The sequence below is a fragment of the Ruditapes philippinarum genome, unplaced genomic scaffold (genome assembly GCF_026571515.1).
Source record: "Ruditapes philippinarum isolate M1 unplaced genomic scaffold, ASM2657151v2 ctg2182_1_1_1_1, whole genome shotgun sequence".
NCBI classification, from domain to species: domain Eukaryota; kingdom Metazoa; phylum Mollusca; class Bivalvia; order Venerida; family Veneridae; genus Ruditapes; species Ruditapes philippinarum.
The window spans coordinates 342,251-367,351 of NW_026856561.1; the positions used below are offsets into that span (position 1 = coordinate 342,251).

A 25,101-nucleotide genomic window follows, 5' to 3' on the forward strand; every position below is an offset into this window, starting at 1 on the left:
TCTCTGCTCTGCTCATTTCTTCATCAAGCTATGATCTGTATTTTCTCATATTCATACTTTTATGATTTTCTCGGTCATGTCAGGGAGTACTTGTTAATTTTGAATCAAGAGCACTGTACAAGTGCTTCTGTATGTCAGGAAGTTGAACTGTTTTCAATACTTGAACTTGAAAGCAGCATGCATCCATACGATACCTGCCCATGTCCGAAATGCAATAAAGTGGTATCTTTGTTCAGTGGTTCTAAAGGACAAAATGGAATTTTAAGATTGTTCCTAGTACTTTTTTTGCTAAAATTTTGAACTTGATTAACTACTAGTTCCATTGTGAAGTGTATTTGGTTTGCTTTCCCATTGTGTTTTTGCAACAGCTGTAAGGTAGGTAAACCTTGCAGCTGGCAGGTGTTATTCTGTAGGTCTTCATGCCCTGATATATCCCTGGTCTGTGGATCAAGACAACATGGTGAATCCGAGGAGTCTGGCAACTTCATATCCGCAAGGAGGAATCGTGTGGGAGTGATTGTTTTTCAATCTTGAGCTAGCAGGATTGTTACCTGACAGTTGTTTCTGGGTTGAGAGAAATGGAGGCAGTGGATCATAGTACGGAAGTGACCTCAGATGACAATTACCTGCATATGACTGATACTGGATAACAACTTCCGATGGAACAAATGAGATTAAATATGTTCATTAACACTTTTCTTGGTTGTAAAACTTTATAGTTTTAGAATCGAAGACAATCATTTTGGAAGAGAAACATGTATGATGTTAGTGTCAACCAAAGAAACAACCATTAGAAGCAAACAAAGTAGTAAGTCCTTTTTATTTCCATTTGTTTTTTTTTTATTTAAACAAAACAATTTATGGGGCGTCTTTGACCACTTGCCCCTCACCACTGTGGGTTCTAATCCCGACAGGGACTTTGGATTCTTTCATGTGAGGAAGCTATTCAGCTAGCTTACAGAAGTAGCTGGTTCTACTCAGGTGCCCGTTTGTGCCTGAAATAATGCACGGAAGGGCACCTGAGGTCTTCCTCCACCAGTAAAGCTGGAATGTCGCGATATGACCTATACTGTGTCGATGTGACGTAAAACCCAAAATAAACAAAAAACACTTAATAGCTCCCCTTCTTGAAGAAAAAAGTATTAATTTTCTTGTTTGTGCTTGTTATCATTTTTGTTAAGGTGCATTTTCTGAAAATACGTAAAAACTATTCACTTCAAACTGGGTATATGTCAGTGGTGTAGCTTCCTATAGTCACTGTGGGCATGTGCCTACACTTTTTCTGATATGAAAAATATAATGAATACTAAAATGCAATAGAAATTTAAGGGTAAGGGCAATAGAGGTGTAGGCCCGAATGCATGTATGTTGAAAATGATTGATCATCTTATTTGAAAATAAGTCCGTAATTGAGTCTGTTTCATAAAAACTGCCGCGGTAAAGAAAACAGGGGCCGGTGACCTTGTTGACCATGTAAAAGTTTTTGAGAGCTTGATTATTGCAAGGATGTTTGACCAGGATCCACCATAATTCTGATATCGGTAGGACTAGCTTCAATACAAATGATGAGGAAACAAAGCAATGCCATTTTAACGAAACCTTGACATAATGTCTGTCATATTCTTTTCCCTATAGACCCTTTCATTTAAGACCGTATTCAAGTTGTCGACTTGGATGACGTCATTGGGGGATACGGTGGACAATGCCAATAAGATTAAGTACAATAATAGAGGAATATAAAGATCTTTATCCTTTCTCTTGTAAGATTGGCAGATTGAAATTGCCAAAATTTTGTGTAATTGAATAAGGTATTACATAAAAAGGATGGTGAAATGAATAAATATGTTTACTATAATAAGGTTAGCGATTTGTTTAAATAGTAGACCATATTCCTGGGTAACTGATCATGATTACCATTTTTGTTAGATTCTTAACCCATTACCAGATATATACGCCTTTTTCACCCCCCCCCCTTTTTGCTTTCTCAAATGTTGAAAAAATGCCTTATTTAGGCCCCCAAACACTTGTTTTGTTTGAGAAATGTTGTTTAAAAAATTTACCACTTTTTTGGCGCGGTCCCCTGTCCAAAAGATACATCAGGGGGTTGCCAGAAGGGGGATGTGCCCCCTTCTGTTTGGGGGGGTTTGAAGGGGGAGGAGTCCCCCTCATCGCCAAGAAAATTTTGGACTTGTGGGAGGCTAAAAATGGTCCCAGGTCGATCATAAGGTAACGTGTAACCAATGCTGAAAAGCCTTTGACTCTATCTCAATCCATTGAGAAGTGGCAGCGCTTTGCAATCAATATTGATGGAAAAAATCAACACAAAATAGTGATTTTTGGCAATTTTGAGATGTCCCCTAGTTGCCATGGTAACAGGAAATTTCAGACTGAGCATGTTGTTACAAAGGCAATGGTCCAGTCAACATTTGTGCCAAGTTTGATTAGTATTGAAGCAGTTTTTATAGTTTTATAGCAACTTGAACTTGTAACGGGAGACTTTTCAATAAAAACAGCCATTTTTCACAAAATGCTCAAGGGGTAATGGGTTAATAATGAAAATTTTACCAGACAGTTAAATCTTACTAACTTGCTTATACCAGAGATATAGATAATGTATCTATGTCTCTGCTAATATACAATACCCAAAAGATTTTTTGAGTTTCAAAAATGTAAGGATTCTGTAGTTTCGAAAAACGGCTGCGTAATAATTAATTGCAAGATAAATCATTTGGATTTAAGCATTACTAAGACAAAGAAAAGAAAACAATATAAATCTATGTAATTTCAAAAAAAAAATGTAAAGGCATAATAGTAAAAATTCTTTTGAATGTACATGACTGTATATACTATTTGTGTCGGCAAAAAATGCACTATATATTTAAGCTGGTAAAGTAATATTTTCAACTTGATACTTTTTAATTCATACTCTGCTTATCAAATATTTTAAAAACAAACAAAAAAAAACAAGTTGTGAAACACGTTCACAGAAATTCGTTATTAACTGAATTATAATTTTAAGTATTTTTGACTGTGCCAGTTGGTAGGACTCTGAATTGAGTATCAAATCAGTAAGGCATGACCAATAAAGTCCCTAGGATGATCCATAACAAAATTCGGACCATAAATATTTTGACAACTAACAAAAGTGACGTAATCTGATGTAATGTTACAACTCTAAAATATACAACATATATTTATGATATCACAGCCAAGTGCCGCTTGTATAAACAACATATGCACCCTGTTAATTAAAATGTTACGACTCAGTGGGGCTTGAATATACACATCTATTTATCTATGAAATAAGTTACTTGGAAAGGTCTTTAAAGAATAGATTTTTAAAATCAAAATTATCTTATTATCGTCTGTTGCAAATCTAAAATTATAAAAGTCAATGCCACATGGTTTTCGTTTTTTCCGGAATATTTATAAAATTATGTCCTTCACTGGTTCTTTGAAATATTTTTTATATGGCATAATGAAGAATTGACAGAATGCATTCTGTTTTTGTTCATTAAAGCTTGAAAAACAATCGTTAAAAGACATTGGCAATCTTATTTTCAGGTTTGTCACAAATACGCCGGAATTTTCTAAATGACAGAAAATAACACAGAAAACTAGAAAATGGACATTTGATTTTATAATAGGCAATTTCAGTGTGTATGGGTGTTTATAAAATATTAAAATTGATTTAGTTACTAGTTTTTTATCCTGGTATTAGAGAAAATCTAGATTTAATAAATATATTCACTTTGAAATTTCGCTGTTTCACTCCGTAGCGAGAATTAATTTCAACCTTTGTTTTTGTATTCTTTATGCCCCCACAGAGTAGGAGCATAAAGCGTTGCACTTGTCCGTCCGTCTGTCCGTCCGCACTACCAAATAGGGATAGGGGGCCATCTAACTGTAAACAGAACAAAAGAGAACAATAGAGTTCATTCCGTAACAATAGAGTAAGGGGCCATTGGCCCTCTATTAAACAATAGAAAATAACAAAAGAAATGGCCCCTTATTCCATTTCCGCCGGACGTCTGTCCGCTCCCACAGGACAGTAATTATGTGGCTAGAGGGACAATAGGTAACTGTTCTTTCTCTTTGAAGTTATTCATTCTGTAATGCTTTTATGTGGCTATTTTCTTTTGTGTGACTAAAAAGAACAATAGAGAGAACAATAGAGTAGCCACATTATTACTCTCCTGTTAGAACGTCCGTACGTCTGTCCCTCTGTCCGTCCCTCTGTCCGTACGTCCCTGAAATCTTGTGAACCCAACTCTTCTTAAACAGGATGGCAGATTTTGCTTAAACTTCCAGGGATGAACAACCTTAATGTGTAGATGGTAGTAAAGGGAGGAATTTACGCTACGACCAAATTTAACAGAATTGTGGCCCTTTGTTGATTTTTTCACTATATACTATGTAGAAATTTTGTGAACGCAACTTCTCTTAAACCGGATGGCAGATTTTGCTTAAACTTCCAGGGATGAACAACCTTAATGTGAAGATGGTTGTAAAGGAAGGAATTTTGCTGCGACCAAATTTAACAGAATTATGACCCTTTGTTGATTTTTAGTTTTCAACTTGTGGCACATGTAGTCCAAAAAATATTTGACCTAGAGTCATAAGATTGACAGAACAGTGGCGTGTTGGGGCATCCGTGTCCTATGGACACATTTCTAGTTTTTTATTGTCTTGATATTAAATTTATGTATGTATGCGTAAATTTTTACATGTTATAATTATAACTGAACGATCAGTATTTACGCATTTAACTTTTCAATAAGCTAACTTTCTATGTGGCATGCATAGTTTTATCCCCCATTTACGTCACATCTGGTAAGGGAAGTAACTCTTCCCTGACTGTTATCGCTTAAATGAAAGGGTTTATAGGTATTCTTAAATTTTATTACAAGTATTTGTATGTTATTCTCTGTCCAATTTTAAGCTTATGGGTCCTCTATTTTATGTTGAACAAAACACAAAGTAGGATATTCACTTGTACTAAATGGTCACTACCAATTTTGAAATACATTTCTAATGGGCAGATAATCATGAAAACCATTTTTGTTTGATTCTCTTTTTTGACAAAGAATATTTGCCTTTTTCTAAAAAATTGTGTAAGACATTCACTTCAAAGTTGAAGTATTTGTTGACTCATAATTAAGAGCAGTCATTTTGCTAACTTAAGTGTGTTTGCCGAATAATGGCCCATTTTATTTGTTGTCTTTTTTCAACTATCAAGCACTGAGAAAAGTTGAGCATGCTTGTTTTAGCTGTCAATTTTTTGATAAACCTTTTTTGTTAGGTACATTTTTCAAAAAGTATCAATGATACTCACTTTATGTTAAACTACAAAAAACACAACCATATACAGAGATTACTTAATATGTAAACCTTTATTATTTAAAAGACATTTGTATTGTTAAAAAAAACAAACAAAAAACTGGCAGTTCTGTTTAAATAAGGGATCAATGTAACATGATCTGTTTTAAAGAGTACATTTTCCAATACATGGTAGATGGATTTCTTTACTAGTCAAATTTGATATTTGACATGAGAGCATTTTACATATGAGCACAGTGAGAAAAGTGGAACAAGTGGAATTGACTTTACAAAATAGGTTCATTAGGAGGTTTAATTAAAGTTCATTTTAATGTTATTTACAATTTAGTGGTTTATTATTCTAATTATTTATTGGATATGTTACTTAATATTTAAAAATTAGAGAGTCAACAGCCTAACAGATGAAGAATATGTTCATATAGAGGAAACAATTACACCTGCCTTACATGATGAAAACAGATGTGCTTGAACGTTTTTTCTGAATGATTATAGATAGTAAGTTTAATTCTTTATTTATATAATTACTTACCTTTTACCAGTATTTTGCCATTTTTTTATTTATACCATATTTGATGTATTTGTTTATTAGAATTTAATGTCCCTTAAAGCAAAAAATACATATATAGTGTCTTCAAGGAAAAAATAAAAATAAAACACATGTATAATGTCTTTCTTTTTATTTGAGATTCCAAATAATCCACTTATGTAAAGTTCAAGGATGTTCTCAAATATTAACTGTCTATTATATTTGATAACTTCAGTCCGACCCCGGTTATTCTACAACCCTTTATTCGAATAAACTTTATTTTCCGAAGTAGTTTGGCTGTCCCATTTGTAACTCTATATAAATTGATATACAGTGAAAGTTGAGAAAACCGGACGGCTTTCGGACCGAGGGTTTTGTCCGGTTTTCTCAGCGGTCCGGTATTCTCAATGTCCCCTTCAGCTGTTCAGAATCATATAAACTGAGCAATGACTTACAAAGAATGCTGAACGTATATTTGCATTTTCATGATTATGAGTAAGTATATTGCTAAATAAAGAAATGATAAAAATTCTATACAATATGTTTTAATTGTTTTTGTCCCATTATTGCATATAAATACAATAAAATTTTGGATTAAACGAACAGCAGTTACCTCATAACGATAAAGTCCGATTACACCCGCATATATTTATATTTGGGTAATGGATAATGATTTAACGAACATACATGTGGTTTACTTTGTTTGTTTATAATAATTCCCCAATTGTAAATATTGCCTATACCATATTTGTCAGATAACGATTTTTAAAGTAGGTATCGGCAAAGTTTCAATGTTTTTAATTAATTTAGATTTGTCACTTATAGACAGCTCTCGTCAACTGATTTTAACTTATCAATTCCTTGTGCATTTTGGCATTTATATAAAACAGTAACATCTATATCAACTGTGAAATGAGACATAATTAACAAATCAGACAATCATTGTTCCGTTACCGCTCTATTAGCGTATTAGACACAACCAATTGATAAGTACACAAGGTTATTCACACCTTCGTCGTCCGGTATTGTCAGGGTAATTGTCTATATAATTGACTTTGTAGTCCCCTATCAACCGTCCGATATTCGGTTTTTACAGATTCCGGTATTGTCAATGTTTAATACAATAGTTTAAAGAAGGGAAAATTTGGGACTGAATTATTCGTCCGGTATTTAGAGAGTTCCGATTTTCTCAGCGTCCGGTTTTCTCAAATTTCACTGTAATTACAAACATACGTGTTTTTCAAAATGCATTATCCGAAAACGTCCCATTTTTGACGTATATTTAGGTCCCAAAATATAAAATATATTTATGAAAGGATTTCACACCTATTATTCGTAGCCAGACTAATTGGTACTGACCGTCCCGACTTGACTGACATGCATGTATTTAGACAATCATGATTATAACAGTAAGCTTTGCATGCTCTTTTAATTCCGAAAATTACTTATATGCAGGTAATTAATCTTTTAAAATTGTTCTGTTTAATTATGATAATTAAAGAATGAAAACAAACAATTCAAGCTAACAAAAGGCAAGCTACAGTGTATTTCTATATAAAAACATGGGACCAAAAAAAAAAATTGGTAAAAGCTAAAATATTTCTTATTCTATCTCAAATCAGTGTATTATGTCTACGCTATCACAAAATATCCTAAAATTGCTTGTATAAATTTCTGCAATTGAAATTCTGCACCCACCGTGTCCAATTCTGTTACTGTAAATACTTTAACATATCATAATATTCTTGTATATAGTAGGTTACCGTTTTTGTGCGGCATAACTTGGTATAAAATGCAGTTTTTTATTTATGTCTTCAACACTAATGAAATTTATTTATTTACACATCTTTCGTTTTTATTAGCTCACCTGTCACAAAGTGACAGGGTGAGCTTTTGTGATCGCTTTTCGTCCGGCGTTCGTCCGTCCATCGTCCGTCCGTAAACTTTTACTTTAAATGACATCTCCTCATAAACCACTAAGCCAATTTCATCCAAACTTCACAGGAATGTTTCTTTGGTGGTCATCTTTAAAAATTGTTCAAAGAATTTAATTCCATGCAGAACTCTGGTTGCCATGGCAACCGAAAGAAAAAACTTTAAATATCTTCTTTTAAAAAACCATAAGAGCTAGAGCTTAGATATTTGGCATGAAACATCTTCTAGTGAGTGTCTACCAAGTTTGTTCAAATAAAAGCCCTGGGGTCAAAATTGGCCCCGCCCCAGGGGGTCATTGATTTTCCCTATATGCATATAGTAAAAACTTAAAAAATCTTCTTTTAAAGAACCCAAAGAGCTAGAGCTAAGATATTTAGCATGAAACATGTTCTAATGCGTGTCTACCAAGTTTGTTCAAATAAAAGCCCTGGGGTCAAAATTGGCCCCGCCCGGGGGGGTCATTGATTTTCCCTATATGCATATAGTAAAAACTTAAAAAATCTTCTTTTAAAGAACTCAAAGAGCTATGGCTAAGATATTGAGCATCAAACATGTTCTAATAGGTGTCTACCAAGTTTGTTCAAATAAAAGCCCTGGGGTCAAAATTGGCCCCGCCCCAGGGGGTCATTGATTTTCCCTATATGCATATAGTAAAAACTTAAAAAATCTTCTTTTAAAGAACCCAAAGAGTTAGAGCTAAGATATTTAGCATGAAACATGTTCTAATGGGTGTCTACCAAGTTTGTTCAAATAAAAGCCTTGGGGTCAAAATTGGCCCCGCCCCGGGGGGTCATTGATTTTCCCTATATGCATATAGTAAAAACTTTAAAAAATCTTCTTTTAAAGAACTCAAAGAGCTATGGCTAAGATATTGAGCATCAAAAATGTTCCAATAGGTGTCTATCAAGTTTGTTCAAATAAAAGTTCAAACAAAATTGGCCCCGCCCCAGGGGTGTCATTGTTTTTAACTATATGTGTATAGTAAAAACTTAAAAAAAATCTTCTTTTAAAAAGCCCAATGAGCTAGAGCTTAGATGTTTAGCATGAAACATCTTCTTATGGGTGTCTACCAAGTATGTGCAAATAAAAGCCCTTGGGTTAAAATTGGCCCTGCAACGTTGTGGGGGGGTGGGGGGCCTATATACAGGTGAGCGACCTCAGGGCCATCATGGCCCTCTTGTTTATTTTCCCCGATTGATTACTGAAAACAATTGTGTTGTCAATGATAGTTTTGCTGTGATTGGCATACAGTCAAAGTCGTCTTATCACTGCTCTGATTTCAATTATTTGAACCCATCGATTTTTTATTCGGTGAAAATTTATAGTCCACGGTACTTCAAATAATCAGGGTTGGACTGTATCTTTTTCTGACGGATACATTGCCTTACTCTTCACTAATGTTGGGTTTGTGGTTTATCATTGGCCTTTACTATTTAATGTCAAACTTATATTGGTTCAACTGGAATGTCTGCAAAGGTCTGAAATCCTTTAATGATTAGTATCTTTGCAATAAGGGGTAATGTGGTCAGTGGTTCCACTTGAATACCTTGAATATAATGCATATGTCTGATGTCCTGCAATGAGTTTGTCTTAAAAATATATTTTAGATACTCATCCAGAAATGAAAGAAAGCATTATTTGACAATTTCCTTTTTTTTTATCTGGTTCTGAAATTTTTAACTTTGCTACATACATCTTTTTTTTCTGATAGTTTCAGTTGTGGAAATGGTGATCTTCTTTGAATCTTGTTGTACAAAGGTTAAGGTCTTTTTTGGCACCAAAAAGAGGTAAATACTTTTTCATTTGAACCTGATTAATTTGTAAACACTTTCAGTGAAGCCAACACTAAAGAGTAATGAAAGGAATTGAAAATCAAAGGGAGGTCACTAAGGTTTTTTGACATGACAGGAGTGAAAGTGTTTTTTACGACTTTTATACCGTTTTATCTATACAATATTTAACTTGTATAGGCAATCTTCAGACCATATGACTCTTGTTTTTTCAAAGATTCTAAAAATGATTAACATTTAATAAATGCTTTTTAATACTAATCAAAGAATTGTACAAATTAAGAATTCTCAATTTGATTTATATTCCTTTATTATCTATTTTCATATTTTTCCATTTTAATTGTCAAAGAATATTATTTTTTTGTAATGTAAATTTATTAAAGCATATTTAAGATCATACAAAATATTCTAAGATATCTAACAGCTTCAGAACAACATGTAAAAGCTTAAAACCTTAAAATATTTGTAAGATTTCATTTGGGAATTTATGTGAGAATGTTGTACTGAAAGAGTTTCTTGTTAAAACATTACTGATAAAGTTTATTGCTGAAAAATTTCTTTGTACCAAAATCTTTAATGTTTCTTCTCCTTTAAGGGTAGCTTGCAAATATTCTGAGCAGTTAAACAGACGAAAAGTTAATATATCCAGAATTTACAACAGACTAATAAGAAAAACCATCAGGTTGGTACTAAATGTTTTAAAAATATAGCATGACTTCTTTTTAGTCCCCTTCCAGTTTAACCAGAGGTAACTTTAGGTTTACCCTCCGTTTGTCTGTCTGTGTGTTAGTCCGTCCATCCACAAAACTGGATAAGTACTTGTAATATTTTTACCAAACTTGAAATATGAGTGAATGGCAGTAAGGAAGTAATTAATGCACATCTTTTTTTCTTCCTATATTGAAAAATTTGGTTGGTATGACAACAAAGAGACTAAATATAGCAAAAATAACAATACTTGTGATAACTCAAAAAGTACTGAAATATTCATGTGAAACTTGAAAAAAGGATAGATTGCAGTATGTAGATTACGTACAACATTTTAAGCTCTACTATAGGGAGTATATTGAGAGTTATCATACTCATCCAGTGTCGACGACCATGTCTAGATTTCTGATTTAAGTTTTATGCAATAATTTTCAATCTTATTCATTATAACTTCTTCATTTCTTAAAGGGACTCCACCGAGGTTGTTTTTTTTAATGAATGGAGCAAAAAAAAATTTAAGATTTTTGTATACCTAGATGTATGTCTAGACCAATAATTTGCATACTAAATTTCAGATAATATGCTTATTCTGTTTCCCAGAAAAAATCTTGTTTATTGTGCAAAGTTACACAAAAAGTTAAAACTGCTGCAACGCTTTTCTCTCAAATTGGCCAAAATTTGCATAAAAATTTATTATTAATTTTATACCATGTATATTTATATGTCATCAATTGCTTGGTTTCTTATTTAAGTGTACCAGTTGATTAAAAAAGAAAATCTTAGATTTATTGTTTTAGGCTATTGGACCTCAGTGGAGTTCCTTTAACTTGAAATAATATAATAATAATGATCATCAGTCATATCATATCATATGTAACAAGGGTCCTAACTCTAGCTCCCAAATTATCAGAATTACACCCCTTGAACTAAGAATTGTCATGAAGCATTATGTTGTTTTTTTGTTGTTGTTTCTTTACATAACTTCTTGGGGGCGTCCATGGCCAAGTGGTTAAGGTCATTGACTTCAAACCACTTGCCCCTCACCATTGTGGGTTCTAATCCGGACAGGAACTTTGGATTCTTTCATGTGAGGAAGCTATCCAGCTAGCTCACAGAACGTTGGTAGTTCTACTCAGGTGCCTGTTCGTGCCTGAAATAATGCAGGGAAGGGCACCTAAGGTCTTCCTTCATCAGTTAAGCTGGAACGTCGCCAAAAGACCTATACTGTGTCTGTGTGACGTAAAACCCAAGCAAACAAAAATAGATTCTTTTCTGTATTTTCTTCAAACTTCAAATCATCACCCACATTGTTCTTCAAGCAGAATGCCTCCTGACACATGCTTATTTTCATGATTATTTTTTTAATGTATTAAAAAGTAAAATATTGTCAAGTGAACAAAGAAAGTAATTTACACATTGTAAACAGCACTAAGTCTTGTTAAAATCTATGAAAATGATCAAAAATGTGTCAAAATATGAAATAAATAGCCCGAAATATTGCGTTAGTAACGACTAGAAGAAATATAGTGATAAATAATGCAAATTCAATCATTTATTGTATTTAACATGTATATCATTTCTTGAATTGTGAATAATTTTACTTCTGTTGAAATCTCCCTCATCATGATAATATGACAATTAAGGTTTATAAATTTAGTGTCCATATTTCAAGATAAACTGTAAATTTTCCTTATTTATTCAATAACTTTCTTCATGGATTTTCTTCAAATATAAAATATATGTTCATTATCAATACTTTTGTCTTATGTGATTAGATTTATAAGTATAGCGCCTGGGTTTCTATGACAATTTTCATTTTTAACTTTGAAGTTATTTGAAAATTGTAATATTTTTAGCTAGACTACTCGAAGAATAAGTACAGCTATCCTAGTCACCCGAGTGTGGGTGTCTGCAAAACCATTTGTGTTAAAATTTGCGTACCACCTCAAATATTTTCAAAGTCTAGCTATCTTTATTTCAAGAGTTGTCTCCTCTTACATTTAAGAATTTTGCTTATAAAAATGTTATATTTGGTACCATTACCAGGGATGTTTAAAGATTTAGCCTCAGAGTGTCTATTGGACCGTCTGTCCGTCCATTCCTAAAAACTATTTCCTGAGATTTATTTTATAAGCACTTAGAGAAAAGTTGAAACATTTATTATGAATATTCATCCTGAGAAATTTGGCTCTTTTGATTGTTGTATAAACATAATTTCTTTACTCTTACTTAAAGCAGGGAAACTTAACACATTACTATGATACAGATAAACTAAGAACTCTTTAAGATATAAGTTCATTTATGTCTTCCATAATGAATTCAGAATGTTGCTGAGGGTCTAACTGGTAGGGGCACTTACTTTTGTATTGCTTGCAATACTTTGATAATGTCTTGTTTCACTTTTTATTGATTTAATTTTTGAATTTATCATTTATTTTCCAGTATCTGACTTACTCAAAAATTTATTGTTTGAGGTGAATTCGCTTTAAAATCTCATATTAATTGTTGTCAATGGAACAGCTGTAAGTCATAAAAGTGCATATAGCATTAAAACAGTTTGGTTCATGTGCAACAGAACATTCCAACCTGCAGGCTGTGATGAGTAATGTTTTAAAAAAGTGTGAAATTAAATCTAATAAATATTTGTATTTTACAGGAATAGAATAGTCAACATCATGACTATTACTGTAGGTCTGCAGTTCTAGTGCTTTGAAGGAACGCTCAGTTACAGAAAAATTGTTTGAATAGCTAGTAAGTGTTTGAAGTATTGAAACAAATTAAGTTCATCACAGATATATATACAGGCATGCGAACAGCTAGTTCCTGTACAGAAGCAGTACCCGTATTTTTGTTTAAATGCTTGATTTTTACTTGCATTCTTAAAAAATTGATATCACATCAAGCAGATGTATGAATAAGACAAAATCTAATGGCCATTCTCAGTTAAAATTTACACCCCTATCAAAATTTGATAAAAAAATACAGATTCGAAAAAAACGCAAAACTGTTAGTCTTTATACAAACCTAATCTATCTGTTAAGTTCTGCTGAAATTATTTTCAACATTACGTAAGTAGTTTTTGTAAATCAGCGGTTTGAATAATTTATCCATTTTACCTTTTAAAATGCCAGAAATGTTTGTGACAAAGTACTGTTTGCTTTAAAAAAGGGCTGCTTATAATTACATTGATGATATCTAAATGGAATTTACTTTTAAATGTCACATGATACATAGATTTCTAATTGTACAATTGATATCATGAATTACTTGCTTAATTAAGCTTATATACTTTTTCAAAAACTCGTATACAAAAAGTGCAAATCAAGATATACTGCCTACTGTGTTTACAATTTGTCTTATTATTATAAGAACTACCATCCTATTCATGAATAAAAACCGTAGTATCACTGTTAGCAATTGTATGTATTGTATATTGCTTTATTATTTAGGTTATTGATCACCTTGCTAAAATTTAAGTACTATGTAAAACTAACTCACCTTTCAATCATAAACCATACAAAAAAAGAAGTCCACTTAATACCCCAAAACATACATATAGACATCCGACATTGATATTTAGTATAAAACCCATCATCTTTCTTGACTTGATAGTATACTGGTTCAAAATTTGGAGTAAAATAAAGTATCAAATAGTATTTAATGTAAAATAATAGTAAGTTAAGACATAGCAATACAGCATATCAGTCTAAAACAAATGAAACATTAACACCTCAATTTATAGATTAACATGTATCAAGAAGTAGAACAGCTTACCAGATCAAATACACTGCTGGTGCTAAGATTTTAATAATATATTTACTTTCTTTTTCAATTCAGATATGGTATATAAAATAACGAACCTTTCATTGTCAAATAAAAATTTTGATGCTAATATAGATACATTTATATTCAGATATATACAGTTCAGATATAGATGCTCGAATACAATTATATTCATTACCTAATGATAGTTATCTGTTCATTTCTCAAAAATGATATTAAATTGGAACTGTAGTAAAACAATTTATAAATGTTTTCTGAACTCTATAATTCAAATTCATTGAAATTCAGTCCAATGAAAACATATCAATATGGTTATAATACTAGATTCGAGTTTTATAACAAATAAACATTAACTTTTTACGAACAGAAACATTCAGCTAGTTTGAAATATTAGCTATATTACGCAAGCGTATCAATTATTAGGATCGTTGTCAATTTCACTAATGATACGTTTGTTATTTACTGCAACCACTTTTTTGCCGCAAACAAAGAATTGACCAATTCAATGTTGTCACCTCCCAATTATTTAAATGATCTCTGCAATTTCTTGTTGCTTTTGGCTTCATAACCTTTTAGGGTGTGTCCATGGGTTTGCAAGCCCTATCTTTTCTTCGCCTGCTGGCCATTGAAATGTCATGCAATTATTAGCTTTCATAAGATTAATCACAATTTCACCACATTGAAGAAGCAACATATTTTTTTCATGCTTGTAAAATATATTCCTGATATTTTTTTCCGAATCTTATTGTTAGCTCGACTATTTGAAGAATATGAGAGCTATTGTAGTCGCCCCGGCGTCTGCGTCAGTGTCCGCGTCGGCGTCGGTTAAAGTTTTTTGTAAAGTCAAATATCTCAATCATTACTTGAGATATTCAATTGAAACTTACAATACTTATTTATAGTGACAAGGTACATCAGATTGACAAGTTGGATAACTCTGCCTACAATATTGACAGAATTATGCCCCTTTTTAACTTAGAAATTTTGGTTAAAGTTTTTTGTAAAGTCAAATATCTCAATTATTGCTTGAGATATTCAATTGAAACTTACAATACTTATTTATAGGAACAATGTACATCAGATTGACAAGTTGGATAACTCTGCCTACAATATTGACAGAATTATGCCCCTTTTTAACTTAGAAATTTTGGTTAAAGTGTTTTGTAAAGTCAAATATCTCAATTATTGCTTGAGATACTCAATTGAAACTTACAATACTTATTTATAGTAACAAGGTACATCAGAATGACAAGTTGGATAACTCTGCCTACAATATTGACAGAATAATGCCCCTTTTTAACTTAGAAATTTTGGTTAAAGTTTTTTGTAAAGTCAAATATCTCAATTATTGCTTGAGATATTCAATTGAAACTTATAATACTTATTTATAGTAACAAGGTTCATCAGATTGACAAGTTGGATAACTCTGCCTACAATATTGACAGAATTATGCCCCTTTGGAACTTAGAAATTTTGGTTAAAGTTTTTTTGTAAAGTCAAAAATCTCAATTATTGCTTTAGATATTCAATTGAAATTTAAAATACTTTTTTATAGTAACAATGTACATCAGTTTGCAAAATTGCATAACTCTGCCTGCAATATTTGCAGAATTATTTGCCCCTTTGAAACTTAGAAATTTTGGTTAAAGGTCTTCAAAGATATTTACTTGAAACTTTACACATGCACTTAGGGTCATAATTGGAGGGTCATAATTGTATGTCACTGACCAAGTTCCATAACTCTATCTTGCATTAAGGCTGATTCATATCCCCTTTTCTACTTAGTCTCTTGGTTAATGTTTACTTGCAAGTTTTACATATCTCAATAACTATTAAAGATATTTATTTAAAACTTCACATATGCATTAAGGGTCATAATTGTAGGTCACTGACAAAGATCCATAATTCTATCTTGCATTTAGGCTGATTTTTCTCCCCTTTTTCAACTTAGAAATTCATGGTAAAGTTTTGCTTGTAAGCTGTTATCTCAATTACTACTGAAGGGTTTGTGCCTTTTTTGGGACAATTTTATGCATTCATAATAATAAAGCAGTGATTTACTTGATAAAACATCTTAATTAGAAGCCTTTGTACCTTTTCTGTCAAATTTATGTATTAATAGGTAATTAGTATTATTATACTCAATAAAACACCCTTTTGACATTACCTTCTGAATAGTCAAGCCAATACTCTCTCTAAGACCTATAACATGAATTTATAAAAAAAAATTAGCCCTTTTGTGATCTTAAAAAATTTAACATTATCAAGGCTCTTCAACTATCAAGCACTTAGAATAGTCGAGCGTGCTGTCCTACCGACAGCTCTTGTTTTATTTTTTTAATGAATTCTTGCATGTTTTCAGGTTTAGACTTTAGTATAATTGTCTGCACTAAAAGTAATTCAGCAGCTTCATTTGTCTAGCTGGAAAAAGACAGGTTTTTTTATAGAAAGGTTTGTGGCTCAAGACAACGAACCTTTCATTGAGTTAAATGTTTATTTTAATATGTTTCCATCATCATGATCATTTATCTTTAAAGAATTGTTTTAAATTCTCTTCATTTTTTTGAATTTATAATCACACAAATATAATGTTGATATGTTTTTTTTATATAAAACAAGCTTTTCAGGCAAGTACAAGGTTTATTCTTTCCATAAATTTTTTTCAACTGTTGTAGGTCTTATAAAAATCAAATTTTAATTTGATGTTCTTTTTCCGTATAAACAAGATATAATCAAAAGATTTTCCTTAAACAATATTATATACATTACAGGATTAGATATATTATTTTATTCTTATAAAACTATCATAGGAAAGGTTCATGACTAATGGTCACGAACCTTTCCTTGTTTGTAATCCTACATGGTATTGATAAACATCATAAAAAAAGTAAATTTGCTTATTTCATTTGAAAACAGCATCGTTTGTGATTCAGTTGGCAACAGAAAATTTTCTTGAAATTTAATTATCATGAAAAGTATCAAAATCACTTGCCAAAGGGTTTCGATGGAAATTCTCGATCATGTTTATAACATGCACTGCGAGTAATAGAAAGAATTTTACCATTATAGAAAGAATTTGAACATTTCAACCCAAATGACTTCATAATACATATGTTTGTTAACCGCAGCCGTTTACATAGTACAAGCATAATGTATGCGGCATCGAGTAAAATATATCATCACACAAACCTTTTCCCAGCATATTTCAGTTTCAATAATGTTGTTTATATAGGTACAAAATGTTTCATTTTTGGCATAATATACTAATTTTCACGCTCATTTACTGTCATGCCAGGGTGTAGATTTTCCAGGGTAAGCCTGGAAAAGAGGCTGGTAAACCCTGGAAAGCTATGGAAAAGCATGGAATTCCATGGAAATTCATGGAGAATGCAGTATTTTTTCCATGCTATATGGACTTTTTAGCTCACCTGTCACAAAGTGACAGGGTGAGCTTTTGTGATCGCTTTTCGTCCGGCGTCCGTCCAGCCGTCGTCCGTCCGTAAACTTTTGCTTTAAATGACATCTCCTCATAAACCACTGAGCCAATTTCATCCAAACTTCACAGGAATGTTCCTTTGGTGGTCACCTTTAAAAATTGTTCAAAGAATTTAATTCCATGCAGAACTCTGGTTGCCATGGCAACCGAAAGAAAAATCTTTAAATATCTTATTTTAAACAACCCTAAGAGCTAGAGCTTAGATATTTGGCATGAAACATCTCCTAGTGAATGTCTACCAAGTTTGTTCAAATAAAAGCCCTGGGGTCAAAATTGGCCCCGCCCCAGGGGGTCATTGATTTTCCCTATATGCATATAGTAAAAACTTAAAAAATCTTCTTTTAAAGAACCGTAAGAGCTAGAGCTTAGATATTTGGCATGAAACATCTTCTAGTGAATGTCTACCAAGTTTGTTCAAATAAAAGCCCTGGGGTCAAAATTGGCCCCGCCCCAGGGGGTCATTGATTTTCCCTATATGCATATAGTAAAAACTTAAAAAATCTTCTTTTAAAGAACCATAAGAGCTAGAGCTTAGATATTTGGCATGAAACATCTTCTAGTGAATGTCTACCAAGTTTGTTCAAATAAAAGCCCTGGGGTCAAAATTGACCCCGCCCCAGGGGGTCATAGATTTTCCCTATATGCATATAGTAAAAACTTAAAAAATCTTCTTTTAAAGAACCATAAGAGCTAGAGCTTAGATATTTGGCATGAAACATCTTCTAGTGAATGTCTACCAAGTTTGTTCAAATAAAAGCCCTGGGGTCAAAATTGACCCCGCCCCAGGGGGTCATAGATTTTCCCTATATGCATATAGTAAAAACTTAAAAAATCTTCTTTTAAAGAACCCAAAGAGCTAGAGCTAAGATATTTAGCATGAAACATCTTCTAATGAGTGTCTACCAAGTTTGTTCAAATAAAAGCCCTGGGGTCAAAATTGGCCCCACCCAGGGGGTCATTGATTTTCCCTATATGCATATAGTAAAAACTTAAAAAATCTTCTTTTAAAGAACTCAAAGAGCTAGAGCTAAGATATTTAGCATGAAACATGTTCTAATGGGTGTCTACCAAGTATGTTCAAATAAAAGCCCTGGGGTCAAAACTGGCCCCGCCCGGGGGGGGGGTCATTGATTTTCCTTATAAGTGTATAGCAAAAACTTAAAAATCTTCTTTGAAAAAACCCAAATAGCTAGAGTTTAGATATTAAGCATGAAACATCTTTAAGTAAATATCTACAAAGTTTGTTCAAATAAAAGCCCTGGGGTCAAAATTGGCCCCGCCCCAGGGGGTCATTGATTTTCCCTATATGCATATAGTAAAAACTTAAAAATCTTCTTTTAAAAAACCCAATGAGCTAGAACTTAGATGTTTAGCATGAAACATCTTCTTATGGGTGTCTACCAAGTCTGTTCAAATAAACAAATATAAACCCTTGGGTAAAAATTGGCCCGGGGGTGGGGAGGGGGGCTATATACAGGTGAGCGACCTCAGGGCCATCATGGCCCTCATGTTTGTCCAGCCATTTCCAGCATTGCTGGAATTAGGCTGGAAATTGGCTGGACATTTGTGGTAAAAGACTGGAAAACCATGGACTTTAATTCCATGTAGCATGGAAAGTGGAACTTAGATTTTTTTAATGCTGTAAATGTGTTAAACTTTCTCTAAGTATGCTGGAAAAAACTTGTAAAAATAACAACAAGAAATCTGACTTTATATATTCAGCTCAATATTGTAAATTTATGAAGAAAATATAAAATCATCATTTATTTTAATGCAAGTTACTGTAAATGATTTGAACTTTGACACTTTTAACATTTCGTGTAGTTATAAAAGGGTATCTCAGAAAAAATGTCTATGCTAAAGAAGTAAAAGAATTGATTGTCAGTCTATCCTTTCTACATTGTTTCAAGGCCCATTATGTCTTAGACATGCCTTTATTTTAATTTCTCAAAAGCTCTTTATTTTTGGCGTCCCATCACAGTTTCAAAAAAAGATACTCATTGGCCATTTACCTGAACTAGCTTTAGTTTGTGTTGCTTTTAGAAATAAGAAGTTATAGTGATTTTGTTCACATTTTGCTACCTTTATGACAAATAATTTCATATTCAGTCTAACATTTTGTAGGTAATAAACATCTAATATGCTCTAAAACCATTATTATATAATCAGTTCAATAAAAACAAAGTTAACGCTTTTCTTAAGCTTTCGATGTTTAGTCTTCTTCAGAAAAAATTGACGTTTATAACATAACAAATGACAAATGACGCAACGTACGTTTAAGTATACGCTAAACAGAACGTGACGTTAACCCGGGAATAAAAACTTTGTCAAATAAATACAGAATCTTTCATGAATATAAATACAGCAATATACAATAAATTACAAATTACAAATTATTATTTTTTTTTTCTAAAACCATTATTTAAATACTCATGCTTGCCCTTTCTAATGAGAGTAAAGTTTATTTAATTCTGAGGCATTATGTGCCTTAAACAAGACTAATTCTAAAGAATATGAATATAATAACTTCTATGGTGATATTTATTGTTATTTTTTTGTTTGCTTCCAGTGATACAGATAAGAGGAAAGAACTACTTGTACAGTGTTGAGTTTGAATTTTAGGAGCCTTGCTGACAGACCTTTAACAATGCCAGAACCAGATAGTTTCTTCCCAAAATAGCAACAGACTGATACCAGAGTGATAGAAATAGACGGATACAAGACTAAAGTAATTTTCTATCACATTCTCAACTTTTTGGTCCAATCCACCAATCTTTGGATAAGGACCTCGGACACAAAAGTTTGAATACACAGAATTGTAAAAGATATTTCGGTCTAACCTGATTGCTAAAAAACTAAAGATGTGTACAAATAGTATGCAATGATAAAATTTGTTGAGTTAGTTTATTTCATTTTATCGTGTGCAAATCAACTTACAGATATACAATGCTCAAATTTGATATTTTGAAATATTGATAATTGCTAAAGTCTCTTTGAAAATATAGAATAAATTTAAAATGTTTTGACAACAAAGTATGTATGGTATGTTTTAAATTATGACACAATATCATTTACAAAGCTGGTTTTTTTAAGAATACAACATTTAAATCTTTCAACAAATACTGATGGCCGGTTTCTGTTAGAAATAAAATCATGATTTTGGAATTACAATTGAACATAAATTTGCAGGACCTATAACTTTGGTATGAATTTATATTAAAGATGAAAATTCTTGAACCTAAAAATTCTTTTTTGATCAATATCCAAAGACTGGTAATGGACATGCTATTTTCTTTAAATGAAATATTCCTCTTTGATGATTTTTATATTATCCATGCTTGTGTTTAAAGAATAGTTGGGCACTGACAGCCTTTGATTAAATATAATTATACTATGCTCAAATTTGATTTAAAAAAATATTGATAATAATTGAGCACTGCACTGTGAGTCTCTTTATAAATATAATATAAACATGTTTTGACTACACACAAAGTGGATATGTTTTAAACCTTACCAAGTATAGATGGTCACAATATGAATATAAATTTAAGAGTCATTAAAAAAAACTGGAATTCTTTGTTTGAGAAAAGACCAATTTTACTTGACCAGTGTAATAGGGAACACAGCTTCCAGTACATAGCTTAATTATTCTTTTATACAAATTTCAGTTAGAATTCCATAGATTTAAATAAATTTCTATGATAAAAATATTTTACTCGAGAATGAACATAATATAACCTTTATGAAAATAATCCGGGTACTATTTCCAATCAAAGTGCTGCAGCACTGAATGCGAAGGACATGCAACCGGAGAGACATTAAGGCTTCTATTAGAAAAAAAAAACAAAACAAAAACAAAACACAAAATATATAACAGAGAAAATTTGTTCCATACAAGTTCGAGATTTGTAGAGCAATATATTTTGTGTCCCAAATTGATATAATTCAGATTTTCTACTTTCAAGCACTTAAATACAGAATAAAATTTATGCCTAAAAGCTCTGGTCAAACTTGTAAATCAGTGTCCTTATCGATTTATTCTAAGAAATGATATGTAAATAGAAAAAAAACTATCAACGAAATATTTCTAGAATAAATCCAGGCAAATAAACTTCAAACATAATACATTATACATTTGAGAATGCTATTCAGAATTGCTTCGTGTTATATCATAGTGGGCATACAGACAATAAAATATAAGTCATTTGTATTTTTATTTCTCTTGGATATGTCTCATTAAAAAAAAATTGGTTAAAATCATCAGCAATTAATAGTGTATTTCTTAGATTTTTTTTATTTACAAGGTAAAGATGTAGAGGCCAGAGCACATCGTTTTTATTTTAATTTAAATGTCACTTAAGCACTACAGTGTTTAGTTGTCCTTTTCAACTTCACACTAAATTCCATTTTCAACTTGTTTGCTTCTTACAATAGTATAGCATTTCTAAAAGTATTGCATTACAATCCGCTGGTTTATTAATTACATGTTTGATGTGTACTTCCTAATCGCCTGTCCAAAATTCAGAACAGGTGAAGCAGAATCTATTTTTAGAATAGCGAAGGTTAACTCATATCATGACCTAGTAAAATATGTAAACAAACCACAAGAATCGGAAGTAGAACTGATATTATAACTTCCTTACCATGAAAGACTACATGGCGGTAAAGTGTCTTACATGCATTTTCAAAAATAGATATTTATACTAGCCATTGTACTGTATCTAATATATTAATAACTGCTGAATATTCAGCTAAACCCGCGGTATGAGTCACGAAAATAGTTCTTCTTTTATTAATGCGCGAGTTATCCTAGAGTCACGAAAAACTTTTGATTTGTTAATAATAATGTTTTGTATAATGTAGAAATATTTATTTCCTACTAATAATGTCTTGGAACTCAGAGGTTACACCTTTATTGTAGTATAATTTGCTGTCCTACTTTTTCGACAGCGGTAAATCGTTTCAGCAGTAATTTGCATATTGCGCAATAATACTACGGGACTACAACGTTTTTATCAATAATATACGTTCATATTTTAACTTGGATAACTTAATTTGAAATTGAAAAGGCTAAATATGGAAGACATTAAGATATCCAGACAAAGTATGGGAGTTTTGAAGGATCAAATTCATGTACTATTTCTTGGGCTGTTAATTGGTTTAGGACACATTGCGCGATTGTAGCCAACGAAATCCCATGTGTAGATGACTTAGCTCTGAACGCGCCTGAGGGCGCGTCTGTCGCAAAAATATATATATATTACTGAAGATCTCCATTTCAAGGAAAATTACACAGATGATAAATTAGATTTTTTTTTCTGATGCATAGAATAATTAATATTATTTATTTAACTTCCATTATCAACTGTATTTGTACACTTCATCATTTTCTAAGCTTTGTTTAAAATCTATTTACTTGCTTAATTTGTGTGAAGGATATTAAAGGGACTCCACTGAGGTTTCTTAACATTAGGAAACAGGATTTTTTTTTTGAGATTATGAAGGTCTAGACCAGTAACTTGTTTGCAAAAGTTCAGATCATTTGCTCACTCCTTTTTTCCAGAATGATACTTCTTATTGTGAAAAATGACCCAAATTGAAAAGCGTTTCAACACTTTTCACTCAAACTGGGCTTAGAATGGCACAAAAATATGATTTTCAGTTTAATTTCAAGTATATTTCTTAATGATCTTTTGCAAATCTCTCTGTTTTAAGTATTCCAGCTGATGTATGTAAAAAATCTAATTTTATGTTTTTCTTTGTTTTTATACCTCAGTGGAGTTCCTTTAAATGGAACTCTGTATTCAGTGTGTAATAGATTTAAATAACAAAATACAAAAAAGAGCCAGTGTCAAAACTGCATGAATATGTAGGCCAGGCCTTTTAAGGATTGCTACAAGAAGGTACATGGTTTCTGCTTCAGCAGATTAAAGTTTTATTCTAGTTAGTTAACGTTGAACAATCTTGATATATTTGTATAATTGATTTACCCTGCTTTTACTGGGAGTGTATATTATTGAAAGTTTATAGGATTTCAGTATTAAAATACATAAACTGAGTTATTATAAGTATATAGAGCCTGGTCAGACTATGTGGATGTACAGGCAGGTCTGTCTATATATACTGGTGGCAGGGGCTGGTCAGATATGTTTGACTTTATACTTAATTTTTAGACAAATAATAAAGAGATTTAAGATTTAGATTATTAAACTAGCATTTCTTTTTGATATCAGTTTAATATTTTTCTTTCACAGGCAATATTTCTTGACTTTCAAACAGCTCAAAATCTTATTGAAGAATGCGCCATGGAGTACTGTTTGATTATCCTTTACCAGAAGAAGGTATGAACAAATTGTTTTTATCTATCTTTAAGTACCTTAACCTGCTGAATTTGTGTAAACTGGATTTGTCCTACTTTGAATTTGAGACTGTCAATATCAAAATTAAACTACCAACATTTATGATAGTGGCCAGACTGCATGGATGTGCAGACTGACAGTTGGCACTTACTGGTGGCAACTAGACAAATCATTTGCAGTTCTAGCATGTTAAAAGCTAAACTCGCCCGGAAGATGGGAATCACCTTTTAAAGTATAATTAGTATCAAGCCACTGTATTGCAACTAATTGTGATATACTTCAATTATATTGCCATATATTTTCATGTATATATATTGATATATCATTGCAATACATTTATAAGAGGTGTCTGTGGTCAAGTTGTTCAAGTGGTTCAAACCACTTGGCCCACACTTGCTGTGGATTTGAATCATGAAAGGGATTTTAATTCTTTCAATTGTGAGGAAGGTGCCCTGCTAGCTTAAAAAACATTGGTGGTTCTACTTTGGTGCTCGTTGAACATCAGACCTGCATGAAATAATTCATGGAAGGGTACGGTACCTGATGCCTTCCTTTACCATTAAAGCGTGGTACTACCATAAATGTCATTAAATCCAACTTATTTTAGTAATGATTGTTATTTATTTAAATTTTGTGCATTAGATGTCTTTGATCTTCATAAAAAATAACATATTTGAAAAAAATACCTTTGTAAATTATTGATTTTGATTAAAAAAAAATCTATAATTTTAAATCGTCATATCAAAGTCATTTTTTATTTTTTTGTCATCAAACTTTTGGAATATAAACATACATGTAATTATAATATCTGGGGAACCATGTCTCAGATTTTTTTCTATCTTTTCTCAAAAAAATATTGCGTAACGTCAAACAATTTATGCGACTTTTCTCACCATACATATTATGTAATTAAAGATAAGATGTACCTTAAATTAAACCAAATTATATGCATGTTTACAATATATGAATAGAGATCATCCCAGAAATGATATAGGGAGTGCTTGTTTTGATTGTTATTTTTCGTCAAATATTTTAAAGGCACATTAATCCACATGCAGAAATCTATTTTCCTTTTAAAAATCTGATTTATATTTTTTTTACAGATGTCAAAACATGCAAATTTTGGAAAGACAGCTCACTAAATTGTAGAGTGAGGATAGATGG

The 25,101-nt window shown here is 31.9% G+C and overlaps 1 long non-coding RNA gene across 2 annotated transcripts; it reads left to right on the plus strand.

The window, feature by feature from the left end:
* The first annotated feature begins 345 nt into the window (after window positions 1-345).
* LOC132746999 (uncharacterized) lies at window positions 346-23,926 on the plus strand. Of its 2 annotated transcripts, none has more exons than XR_009628065.1 (6): window positions 346-808; window positions 9,513-9,588; window positions 10,187-10,273; window positions 12,956-13,050; window positions 20,148-20,306; window positions 23,833-23,926. It is a non-coding gene; the product is annotated as an uncharacterized LOC132746999 (long non-coding RNA). The 2 variants fall into 2 exon arrangements; XR_009628064.1 differs by lacking the exon at window positions 346-808 and adding an exon at window positions 5,723-5,835.
* The last annotated feature ends 1,175 nt before the right edge of the window (window positions 23,927-25,101 follow it).